Source organism: Chiloscyllium plagiosum, chromosome 4 (assembly GCF_004010195.1).
Source record: "Chiloscyllium plagiosum isolate BGI_BamShark_2017 chromosome 4, ASM401019v2, whole genome shotgun sequence".
NCBI classification, from domain to species: domain Eukaryota; kingdom Metazoa; phylum Chordata; class Chondrichthyes; order Orectolobiformes; family Hemiscylliidae; genus Chiloscyllium; species Chiloscyllium plagiosum.
In genome coordinates this window covers 51,512,077-51,525,909 of record NC_057713.1, presented here as the reverse complement: position 1 = coordinate 51,525,909, position 13,833 = coordinate 51,512,077, and positions in this window count along the sequence as shown.

Here is a 13,833-nt window from a genome sequence, read left to right as displayed (position 1 = left end):
GATAATCCTGGGAATTATAGACCAGTCAGTCTTAAGTCAGTGGTGGGCAAAGTATTGGAGAGAATTCTGAGAGACTGGATTTATGATTACTTGGAAAACCACTGTTTGATTGGAGATAGTCAGCATGGCTTTGTGAAGAACAGGTCATGCCTCACAAACGTTATTGAATTATTTGAGGATGTAACAAAGCACACTGATGAAGATAGATCAATGGATATGGTGGATATGGATTTTAGCAAGGCGTTTGATAAGGGTCCCATGGTAGGCTCATTCAGAAAGTAAGGAGGCATGGGATACAGGGAAATCTTCGTGTCTGGATACAGAATTGGCTGGCCCATAGAAGACAGAAGGTGGTAGTAGATGGAAAGAATTCAGTCTGGAACTCAATGACCAGTGGTGTTCCACAGGGATTGGTTCTGGGACCTCTGGTCTTTGTGATTTTTATAAATGAATTGGAAGAGGAAGTGGAAGGGTGGGTAAGTAATTTTGCCAATGACTCGAAGGTTGGTGGAGTTGTGGTTAGTGTGGAGGGGTGTTGTAGGTTGCAACAGGGCATTGACAGGATGCAGAATTGGGCTGGTAAGTGGCAGATGGATTTCAACCTGGAAAAATGTGAAGTCATTCACTTTGGAAGGTCAAATTTTAATGTAGAATAAAGGGTTAAAGGCAAGATTCTTGACAGTATGGAGGAACAGAGGGATCTTGGGATCCATGTCGACAGATCCCTCAAAATTGCCACCCAAGTTGAGAGGGTTCTTAAGAAGGCATATGACGTTTTGGCTTTTATTAGCAGGGGCATTGAGTTTAAGAGCCGTGAGGTTGTGCTGCAGCTCTATAGAGTCCTGGTTAGACCACACTTGGAAGATTGTGTTCAGTTCTGGTTGCCTCATTATAGGAAGGATGAGGAAGCTTTAGAGAGGATGCAGAGGAAATTTACCAGGATGCTGCCTGGACTGGAGGGCATGCCTTAGGAAGCAAGGTTGAGGGAGCTAGGGCTTTTCTCATTAGAGCGAAGAAGAATGAAAGGTGACTTGATAAAGATATTGAGAGGCATAGATAGAATGGAAAGCCAGTGACCTTTTCCCATGGCAAAAATGTCTATCATGAGGGGGCATAATGTGAAGGTAATTGGAGGAAGGTTTAGGGGAGATGTCAGAGGTAGGTTCTTTACATAGAGAGGGGTAGGTGCATGGAATACACAGAATCAGATAGATGAGGAACTTTTAAGTGACTCTTGGATAGGCACATGGAAGTTAGTACAATGAAGGGAATGTAGGTTAGTCTGATCTTAGAGTAGGATAAAAGGCTGGCACAACATCAAAGGGCCTGGATTGTGCTGTACTGTTCTATGTTCTATATTCTAAGATGTTGGTCAGTTCACATCTAGAGAATTGTGTGCAGTTCTGGAATCCACATTTTAGGAGGGAGTGTGATGGCACTGGAGAGGGTGCCGTGCAGATTTACCAGGATGTAGTGTGGGCCAGAGAGTTTCAGTTATGAAAGGAGATCAGACAGACTAGGGTTGTTTTCATTGGAGCAGAGTAGACTGACAGAGGACATGCTTGATATGTATAAAAATATAAGGTGCATAGAGAGGATAGGCAGAAAGGAACTTTTCCTTTTGGTGCAAGGATCAATGACCAGGGCCATGGATTGAAGAGAAGGGGCAGAAGGTCTAGAGGAGATGTGAAGAAAATCTTTTTCACCCAGAGGGTGGTTGGAATCTGTAGCTCTCTGCCTGTAAGGGTGGCAGAGACAGAAACTAATAATATTTAAGAGTTGTTTAGATGTACACTTAGAATGCCAGAGCATACAAGGATATGCGTCAAGTGCTGGCAAATGGATTAGAATAGTTATGTGGTTGTTTCTGACCAGCATGGACGCAATGAGCTTTTTTTCTGTGCTGTACATGTTTATGACTCTGAGGGAGTGTCTTGGATATGATCTCCTTTCATAACTGAAACTCTCTGGCCCACACTACATCCTGGTAAATCTGCACGGCACCCTCTCCAGTGCCATCACACTCCCTCCTAAAATGTGGATTCCAGAACTGCACACAATTCTCTAGATGTGAACTGACCAACATCTTAGAATATAGAACATAGAACAGTACAGCACAATCCAGGCCCTTTGATGTTGTGCCAGCCTTTTATCCTACTCTAAGATCAGACTAACCTACATTCCCTTCATTGTACTAACTTCCATGTGCCTATCCAAGAGTCACTTAAAAGTTCCTCATCTATCTGATTCTGTGTATTCCATGCACCTACCTCTCTCTATGTAAAGAACCTACCTCTGACATCTCCCCTAAACCTTCCTCCAATTACCTTCACATTATGCCCCCTCATGATAGACATTTTTGCCATGGGAAAAGGTCACTGGCTTTCCATTCTATCTATGCCTCTCAATATCTTTATCAAGTCACCTTTCATTCTTATTCGCTCTAATGAGAAAAGCCCTAGCTCCCTCAACCTTGCTTCCTAAGGCATGCCCTCCAGTCCAGGCAGCATCCTGGTAAATTTCCTCTGCATCCTCTCTAAAGCTTCCTCATCCTTCCTATAATGAGGCAACCAGAACTGAACACAATCTTCCAAGTGTGGTCTAACCAGGACTCTATAGAGCTGCAGCACAACCTCACGGCTCTTAAACTCAATGCCCCTGCTAATAAAAGCCAAAACGTCATATGCCTTCTTAAGAACCCTCTCAACTTGGGTGGCAATTTTGAGGGATCTGTCGACATGGATCCCAAGATCCCTCTGTTCCTCCATACTGTCAAGAATCTTGCCTTTAACCCTTTATTCTACATTAAAATTTGACCTTCCAAAGTGAATGACTTCACATTTTTCCAGGTTGAAATCCATCTGCCACTTACCAGCCCAATTCTGCATCCTGTCAATGCCCTGTTGCAACCTACAACACCCCTCCACACTAACCACAACTCCACCAACCTTCGAGTCATTGGCAAAATTACTTACCCACCCTTCCACTTCCTCTTCCAATTCATTTATAAAAATCACAAAGACCAGAGGTCCCAGAACCAATCCCTGTGGAACACCACTGATCACTGAGTTCCAGACTGAATTCTTTCCATCTACTACCACCTTCTGTCTTCTATGGGCCAGCCAATTCTGTATCCAGACACGAAGATTTCCCTGTATCCCATGCCTCCTTACTTTCTGAATGAGCCTACCATGGGACCCTTATCAAACGCCTTGCTAAAATCCATATCCACCATATCCATTGATCTATCTTCATCAGTGTGCTTTGTTACATCCTCAAATAATTCAATAACGTTTGTGAGGCATGACCTGTTCTTCACAAAGCCATGCTGACTATCTCCAATCAAACAGTGGTTTTCCAAGTAATCATAAATCCAGTCTCTCAGAATTCTCTCCAATACTTTGCCCACCACTGACTTAAGACTGACTGGTCTATAATTCCCAGGATTATCCCTATTCCCTTTCTTCATCAAGGGAATATCATTTGCCAACCTCCAGTCATCTGTAGTACTCCAGTCGACAGTGAGGATGCAAAGATCATCGTCAAAGGCACAGCAATCTCTTCCCTTACTTCCTGTGGTAACCTCGGGTATATTACATCTGGGAGAAAGTGAGGACTGCAGATGCTGGAGAAGGAGTTGAGAATGTGTTGCTGCAAAAGCACAACAGGGTCAGGCAGCACTGGGGGCCCCAGTGGCCTATTGGATAAGCCAGTGGCCCCTAAGCCAGGGATTGTGGGTTCAAGTCCCATCTGGGTTGGCCTGAGATTTGTCTTAATACTCCTGCTGTGATTCTCCTACTCCTCAGATGCTGCCTGACCTGCTGTGCTTTTCTAGCACCACATTCTTGACTCTATATCCCATTTAACCCAAGGGATTTATCTATCCTTACGTTTTTCAAAATTTTCAGCACATCTTCCTTCCTAACATCAATCTGTTCTAGCATATCAGTTTGTTTCACACTGACCTCAGAAACGTTAAGGTCCCTCTCAGTAATGAATACTGAAGCAAAGTATTCATTAAGGACCTCCGACTCCAGACACAAGTTCCCTCCACTACCCTGATCGGCTCTACCTTCACTCTGGCCATCCTCTTGCTCCTCACATAAGTGTAGAATGCCTTAGGGTTTTCCTTAGTCCCACCCATTAAAGCTTTTTCTTGCCCCCTTCAAGCTCTCCTAAGTACATTCTTCAGTTCCTTTCTGGCCACCTTGTAACCCTCTAAAACCCTGTCTGATTCTTGCCTCCTCAACCTTAAGTAAGCTTCCTTCTTCCTCTTGACTAAATGTTCCACATCCCTGTCACCCAGGGTTCTTTCAACCTACCATCCCTTCCTTGCCTCATTGGGACAAACCTGTCCAGCACTATCAGCAGGTGCTTCCTAAACAATCTCCACATTTCTGTTGTGCATTTCCCTGTGAACATCTGTTCCCAATTTAGGTGCCACAGTTCCTGTCTTACAGCATTGTAATTCCCTCTCCCTCAATTAAATAACTTTGCATACCAAGTGCTCCAATCCCTCTTCCTGTGTATAGTGAAGGTCATGAAGGTCATGTGATCATTATCACCGAAATGCTTTCCCACTGAGAGATCTGACACCTGGCCTGGTTCATTGCTAAGCAGCAAATCCAATATGGCTTCCCCTCTAGTCGGCCAATCTACATATTGCAGCAGGAACTCTTCCTGGACACACCTAATAAAAACTGTTCCATCCAAATTATTTGAACTAAGTAGGTTCCAATTAATATTAGGGAAGTTAAAGTCACCCATGACAACAACTCTGGTACTTCTGCACATTTCCGAAATCTGCATCCCAATCTGCATCTCCGTGTTTCTGTTGCTATTGGGGGGCCTGCAGAAAACTCCCAACAAAGTGACTGCTCCTTTCCTGTTTCTGACTTCCACCCATATTGACTCTGTAGACAAACCCTCCTCGATGACCTCCCTTTCTGCAGTTGTGATACTATCTCTGATTAGCAATACCACTCTGCCACCTCTTTTACCTTTCCCCCTATTCCTTTTGAAATATCTAAACTCTGGAACATTCAATAAACATTCCAGCCCATATGATATCCTAGTCTCCGTAATGGCCACAATATCATAGTTCCAAGTACTGATCCATGCTCTGAGTTTGTCACCCTGATACTTCTTGCATTAAAACAGACATACTTCAACCCATCACATAGACTGCACCCTGCCCAATCAAATGCCTAGCCCTTCTCAAGATGCTCTGCAAGTAGGTAGTGGCTGTTCACTACCTACTCCATCATCTGATCCGTAGCTCAGGTTCCCTCCTCCCTGCCAAGCTAGTTTAGATCCTCCCGAAGAGCTCTAGCAAACTTCCTGCCCAGGATATTGGTGCCTCTCCAGTTCAGGCACTTCTTGGACAGGTCCTATCTTCCCCAGGGGGTCTTATACAGTTCCAGCAAAACTTGCCAGCTCTTAAGCCCTATGCCTCAGCTAATAAAAACAATTATACTTTCTTAAGGTATATGCTGTTATGACATGGGGTGAACCCCTCTGCTAATTTAAACCAGCCACACAGAAAAGTTCACCTCATGCTGTAATCTGTTAAACTTCGAGAGGCAAAAAACTATCCTAGAGGTCACTATTTAATTAAAACTTTTATTCTTTAAGTCCAACAGAGAATATTAAAACCAACAATGATTTACAACTCCTTTCTCTTAAACCTATCTTTTACCTCCCACTCTACAATACTGGCCTGATAAAGATCCTGATTAAGACTTACAAAAAAATTCAACTTTTAAAGCCAGCGAGCTGTCAAATCTTCTCTTTGTATCCTCGTCTGCAGATTTTCTTCTGTCATCTTTCCTTCAGTATTCTGCTTCAAAGGTCTTTTATATGAATGGGTACCGTTCAGACAGCTATTCAGTGAGCAGTCCATACTTGTTGATGCTTGGTAGTTCTTCTTCTAATTGTTCAAAATGTCCAGTTTTATACCCCAAAACATCGGATTGTTCCGTTGGTTTTAATATTATCAAAATACTAAATTCAAATTTGATTGGTTGGTATCTTGGGGCATAATTTAAACTGTGTTTGTTTCATGGTAACTCATCTGCAGCTATTTGTTGCCCAAATGTTACATTCTTATTTTGTTCAGGACTCTCTGTGCTTTGCCAGTCCTTGCTAGCTTTTCAACTCTCTTAAAGGTACAGTACACCTCGACATCTTCATAACAATGCCTATTTAGTCATTTTATCCACCTATGCCGATACCTCGAGGGACCGGTGTACATACACACTAAGGTAACTCTGATCTTTGGGGCTTCCTAGGAACCTAACGTTCATCATATATTCCCTTGTCTTTTTTGTCCTGTCTTTCCTTATATTAATCTGTGTTACATAAACAATTATTTACTTCAATGGTGTTGTTATGTAGGCAAACATGTCAGTCATTGATACAGTTCAAAATGCCATAAACAATGATGAATGACCAATTACTCATTTTTATGCTAGTGGTTTAAAGAAGTGTTGACCACTTTTATATTTTGATATTTTCACTTATTCTAAATGTAGTAAATATATTTTTAAGAACAGATAAATAGTTTCTCAAATAACAGCTATCTCAGCATCAGGAAAGAGAAAAGGCAGAGTGTGACTGCCAAATGTTAATCTGTCTCATGCAGATAAATGGTGTTGAAGTGAAGTTCAGCTGTGATTCAGTTGAGGGCAAAATCTTTAAGGGCTGAAGGCATACTCTTAGTCCTAATTCTATCTTACTATGTCCCAACCATTTGAGTTTGTTTCCTATTTCAGCAGTCAAGTCTCTTGACAGAAATACATATCAGAAAGAGACAGATTATGAAATCATATTGAAAAGCTTTTTTGGAAAGAAAGCTTTTGAAAAGGTTTTCGGAGGCAGAGAGTCAAAAATGGTTGTAAACTTTGTGATTGAAAGGAGTAGAAATGGCTGAGGTCAGAAGAGTCAGAGGAATGGAGTAGTCAATGAGTAATTTAGGCTTACAGGAAAATGTAGAGAGAGAGGAGGAAGTGAATCTTCAGGGAGATCCAAAGTTGAGAACAAATCTAAATTTGACAGTTGTATAAATGAGGCAGTACTAGTTAAGCAACTGCTTGACTCAGGGAAGTTGAAATTTAGCAGATTCAACTACTAAAACACAGGCAGCTGTGTGAGTGTGACATCACCCTTGGTGATGAAGAAATACCCCTCAAACCTGGATTTTTGAAATGGCAGTGTAGGGGACATGTATTCAATATACCATTTGACATTGGCACTAAAAGATGTCTGATATTGTCCACGCCATTTCAAAATGTTCCTGCATCATTGCAGGACTTAGACTGAGTAAATTTATTTTATTCTTTTATTCTCCCAGCCTTGCTGCCCATATCTAAACGCATTTGTAGTGCTGTTGAGCCATCTTTTAAAACTGCTGCAGTCACTGTGGCCTAATTGCACTCTCAGTGCTTTTACATTGGGAGTTGTTCAATGATACTTCATGTGATCAAATCAGATTGAGCAACAAATAACTAGGCTCTGGAAAGGGGAAGTGAAATTTCTGGCAAGATGATTTTGTAAGTCTCATGTTGCTTAAGGTTTTGTTAATGAATATGAAGGAAAAGATATGACAGTCTCCCACTTTGAAAAATTAAATTACATGACACACTAGTGAACCTACTCATTGGTGTATGGTCAAGTTTGGAGTAGCCATGCATTTTGGCTTCAGTTCCAGTTTAGCTAATCTTTGTTATATGAGTGCATTCAGTATTACTGTTGATAGGATTTACTTGAGACTAAACTCTAGTCACCACAAATATTATCTGGGATTTTGAATGATTTCCTACACTGCGATGACTTACAATTGAATCAGCAAACTGTTCTAAAGCCTTGATGATACAAGCAGATGGAGTACGTGATTTTTAGAACTTGATTTTTTAATTTCAAATTTCAGCCTTTTGCTATGTAACAAGAGCAAATCTTTCGTTCCCACATGATGTATTCCCAAATTCGTATTTCAAAATCAGCAAATGCTTCCTGGCAATTAATTGGATGCTAGAATGCATAGCTTTGTTTTATTACCTTTAAGTGAGATGGATGATGTGAAATTACCATTATTGTGTGTAAATCATTGTTGACCAGCTCTCTGCCAGTGAGCCTAAAAAAATTCAACAAATAAACTTCAACTCAAAACAAGTGTTCGATTTTCTGTGTTTTTGTTCATTTTAATTTTGATTGACTGACACTTCAATTTCTAAATGCAGAAAATAAATTTGAAGTCTTTGAAAACACGATTGAAGGTGGACACTTCAAATTCTGGTAAACGTTAATATGAAAAGATCATGAACAAAGTTTAGACAACCTTTATTGTAGTGGGTGTTGCAATTTATATGGTAGAGAAGTTTTAGTTTTCTGATAACATTAGATTGAATTACAAAAGTCAGCTAAGATATTTCTGAAACAGGATTCCAAAAAGTGCAGAAGCAACATGTTTCAGAATCTATTGTCTATTAAGTTTTATTTTATTCCCCAGATTGTTGATTAATTGCTGTGAAAAATATTAAATTGTGGACTTTCTATTCAGGAACTGATATGTCAGTGATCCAGTGATTGATTGCAATCCAAGTACTTTGGGAACTGTCTTCCTCATTTCTCAGTAACTTGTGATCATGTGTGCAGATGTTTCTATCTGTAATATGTGATGCATGAGGAATGGGAAAGTCTGGGTAACTTTGACTACACTATGGTTCTGAGTGATTTGGGATAAATTTGTTAGATAGAGGCTTAACAAATCTTGGAATTTTGCCCAAATCAGTGTGTACAATTTAATCAGAAACAAATGTAACCTTATGACCATTGCCGAGTCAACCCACTCACATTCTTGTATAAATTACTGGTTCATTTTCTCATCAAAACCAAATGAGACATTTCTTCTTGTTTCAGAGCCTGTTTCTTGTTTTAATCAAGTAATAATTATAAAGGGCCTATCAAATAAAGTCATTTTAACAGCCTATTTTGAAATGCACTTATTATTTTATATCCAATTATTCTAAAAGATACAAATATTTCATTCTGCTGAAGTTTGTCAATTGTTGTCCATAACTTATAGTGCTTCAGGAACTTAATACTTTGACTTTTAAACTAAGGGATTTTTTAAGATTAAATTAGATTCCCTACAGGGTGGAAACAGGTCTTTCGGCCCAACCAGTCCACATCGGCCCTCCGAAGAGCAACCCACCCAGACCCACCTCCCACCGACCAACGCACCTAACACTATGGGTAATTTAGCATGGCCAATTCACCCGACCTGCACATCTTTGGACTGTGGGAGGAAACCGGAGCGCCCGGAGAAAACCCACGCAGACACAGGGCGAATGTGCAAACTCCACACTGACAGTCGCCCGAGGCTGGAATTGAACCTGTGAGACAGCAATGCTAACCATTGAGCCACCATGCTGCCCACAATTACCCTGAGTCATTGCAGATTTTAAAGGTATCCAGCAAAAAAAATGAAATATAACTTATTATTGGCAGAACATAATTAAAATACACTTATAAAGCTAATACATTGACTTAGTTCCAAGTTAGTCTCCCTCATAGGTCTTTTAGAACATAAATATTAAATAAATTAAATTTCTGTAATATACACAAAAGATAATGTGGCAAAGAAGGATTGCATCAACTAATGTAAATCTACCAGCTATATAAGCATTGCATATTCTTTACTTTTGGATTGGTGTAATGACAATAATATAAATGTATGTTTTATTCACTCATCTTGTCATGTAAATGATGCAAGGCTCACTGGACTCTTTTCTCCCAACATCACTGTCACCAAATATGCTCAAATAGACGTGCACCAACTGTTCTTCCATGATAATAGTTCAACTTTCAAAGGTGCTGTTTTCAAAAGAATACTCTTGAAAATAAATCAAAAGCATCCTTGCAAACAGTCCTGGTCAATATAGATATTAGATAAATGCAATTAGTGTAGTTGACGGTTTATATGTTGGCATGGTCATGGTGGGCCTGTTTCTATGCTCTATGATTATATGACTATAAAATCAGTGGCCTTCTTGCAAATAATAGTCAAGCTATGAGCATACTGAGATTATGCTTCATAGAAACAGCTTGTGCATTGCAAAGATTTAGGAATTTATTCTGTCGACACAATGTGTGCACTGGGAGAACATTGTGAACATGTTAATGTGGAGGTCAGTGTATTCCCACAGGATTTCCATACATTAAAACTAATATCTGATACATGTTTCAGCAACATATAGCTTAGTGTCAGGACTACAGATTTTCACAGCAAATCCTCGTTTTTCTTTTGTTTATAAGACTGGGGAGCAGCAGTTATAGTGTGATGTCAAGTTTAGTAATCCATTCAGTAGTTTTCTGCTGATGCAGTGTGAGTGGTCGTGATGCACCAGGAATGGGAAGAAGTTCCATAAGTATATGATGATCTGATTAGTATGGCCACAACCACAGTTTGAGTTTTTCTCCATGATCCACTGGTGGAGCCAGCCCCAACCTTATTTGGCCTGTCCTTAAGTAGTTAAGTGTTTTCCATTAGAGGATAAAAGCTAGAACTTCAATGATATTTGCCACCAACAAGAAAATGCACCATCGAGAAATAGCCCTTTCATTGTTTTGTATAGTGTGTTCCAATTAGGGACTTTTTAGGAGTTTAGATGAGTATGTGGGCTAATTTGAGGTGTTAATGGAAGCATTTTGTTAGCTGTTAGCCTGTGATGGTCTTTAAGGAGGATGTTTTCCTTGTGAACATCAGAAGGTATAATGTGTATTATCATAGGAAATCATGTAAGTTGTGTGAATCACAATGTTCCAGAAATAACTTCGAGAAATCCACTTCCTGGAAATGGATATTTACCATGGTTCCTGGGTCAGGTTAAATGTAGTCCTCTGCTGTTGGATGGCCAGAATAAATGCAACAGTGCACAGTGTTTTAGCTCTGCTGCCCAGTAGTACCTGTCAATTTCCTCATAAGAATCAATCTTCCTTTGACTTTGGCTCCAGTGTCCTGGAGCTCTGCTATTATGTACTTTCAAAAATAATGTCAAGGTATATTAGCATTGGGTCATGGGTGAGTGGTCAACCATAGAACTGACCTTCAAATTATTCACATCTGAAGAGACAGCTTTGGTACTGAATGGTTGAAATCTCCATTTTCTGAAGTAGGGTTCCATAGATGTTTGGTGAGTGCTTTCTCAATTACCTGGAGTAACTTTGCCTGGAAAGCTAGGGTCAAGGCATCAGCAAATATGAAGAACCATGACTTTAAGGGACAGAGGTCACAGGTATGTACTTTGAAGAGAACTAGTGCAAGGATAGATCCTTGTAGGATTCCCATGTTGGATGTGGTTAGCATGGGCAGCTGATTTGATCTCCAAAGTGCATAAGGAACTTTCATGTTGCTGTTCATGAAGTTCATTACTTACAGTGTTTTCACAAAGTAGATGATTTTGGAGAGTTTCACCACACGCCTGTGTGCTACACTGCATGATAAGTCAACAAAGATAGTTTATGTTGTCAGGCCTTCTCAGAAACTAGCCTCATTGTGTGAGATAAGTGTCAGGTCCTGCTTGGAGTAGATGTGGCCTGCCTGGTTTGGGAGACATCGCTGCTTCCAGGGGGAGGCATTCTAATACGATATTGAGAGTAGGGTGAAGGGGGGTTAACTGCATGGACTGTCAAGCGATTTCCCTTTCTTGGTGTTTGGAATGTACTTATTCTGTGGTAAACTGTTTTGCCAGTCATTTCCTTCCATGTGATCCTATATTTTAAATTCTGGAAAAACCCCAATAACTTATGCTGCTTTGTCTGACTTGGTTGTGTTGGAACATTGTCTAAAATGTCTTGAGTGTAAAGACTTAAGACATCTGTCTGCTTTGAAAGACTGTATCAGAATTGTTTTTACCATTAGCTTACCTTCCCTGTTAGCCCATACCTTTGAATTTATTATGAGCCAAGAACTGACAACATCAGTGTTAATTCTGGGTTCCTGCTGTGACTGTTACTCAGTTGCCTCCAGGTGGTGTAGAAGTTGCCAAGCCTTTCAAACTGCACTCCTGCTTCTTAACATGTTACGTGGTGACCTTCATCGAGTGCTGTTCCTGTATAAAAATCTTTATTTTCCCTGCATTCTCCCTGGAGAATACTTTGTGGGATCGGCAAGGGTTGAAAGTTTTTTCCAAAGCCTTTGGCCTGCCAACTTGAGTAAAGTGGTTGCAACTCTCAGACAACGGTAAGATCTGGTTCATGGTGGTTCTTAAGTATCTGCTGGTTGACCTGCCATAGATTCCGGCAAGGTTTCGGCTTTGAGTTTATGGATAGTAGTGAAGGAAGATGGGGAGCCCTTTTCAGGAGCTCATCAGAGTTCAGCCATTGCTGCAGTAGACCAAGAAGGAATGATCTGTTAATCCTTCCTTCTTACAGTGGAAGAAATGTGACTTGTTGCTTTGCATTGTATACAAATTTTAGGGTGGTTCACAGAGGTCCCATCTAGCAGTTGTTCTTCCAGCTGGTGATGTTGTTCAGGTATCCCCACATGATCAGCTGGCTGTGGAAGTCACCAGAGTAGATGTTTGCGGTGTGCTACAGACTATTTTATGATATCAGGCCATATATCATTTGGTGTCTTTGAGATCGTTACATTAAACAACTTGCCTACTTTGACAGAGATGCCGTAAAGGTCATCTGTATTTATGCCTTCAGCAGGTTAGTAAGGCTTTCCTTAAAGCAAGTGTCTTGGCTGTATGGTTTTTTTTAACCCTGTTTATGCTGGGTTGTTACCTGGGAATGGAATCTCAAGATTGGAGTAGTCTGTGGAGTGCATTCCTTCCATGTGGCTATGTCCACTTTCCTGCCAAAGAGTTATTTTACTTTGTGCTCATCATAGAGTCATAGAGGTATACAGCATGGAAACAGATCCTTCGGTCCAACCCGTCCATGCTGACCAGATATCCCAACCAAATCTAGTCCCACCTGCCAGGACTTGGCCCATATCCCTCCAAACCCTTCCTATTCATATACCCATCCAAATGCCTCTTAAATGTTGCAATTGTACCAACCTCCATCACTTCCTCTGGCAGCTGATTCCATACACGTACCACCCTCTGCGTGATCAGGCTGCCCCTTAGGTCTCTTTTATATCTTTCCCCTCTCACCTTAAACCTACGCCCTTTAGTTCTGAACTCTCTGACCCCTGGGAAAAGACTTTGCCTATTTATTCTATCCATGCCCTTCATAATTTTGTAAACCTCTATAAGGTCACCCCTCAGCCTCCGACGCTCCAGGGAAAAATGCTCCAGCCTGTTCAGCCTCTCCCTACAGATCAAATCCTCCAACCCTGGCAACATCCTTGTAAGTCTTTTCTTAACCCTTTCAAGTTTCACACCATCTTGCTGATAGGAAGGAGACCAGAATTGCAAACAATAGTCCAACAGTGGCCTAACCAATGTCCTGTACAGCCGCAACATGACCTCCCAACTCAATACTCTGAGCAATAAAGGAAAGCATACCAAACGCCTTCTTCACTAACTACTTGCGACTCCACTTTCAAGAAGCTATGAACCTGCACTCCAAGGTCTCTTTGTTCAGCAACACTCCCTAAGACCTTACCATGAAGTTTATAAGTTCTGCTAAGATTTGCTTTCACAAAATGCAGCACCTCGCATTTATCTGAATTAAACTCTATCTGCCACTTCTCAGCCCATTGATCCACCTGGTCAAGATCCTGTTGTAATCTGAGGTAACCCTCTTCCCTATCCACTACACCTCCAATTTTGGTGTCATCTGCAAACTTACTAACTGTACCTCTTATGCTCGCATCCAAAT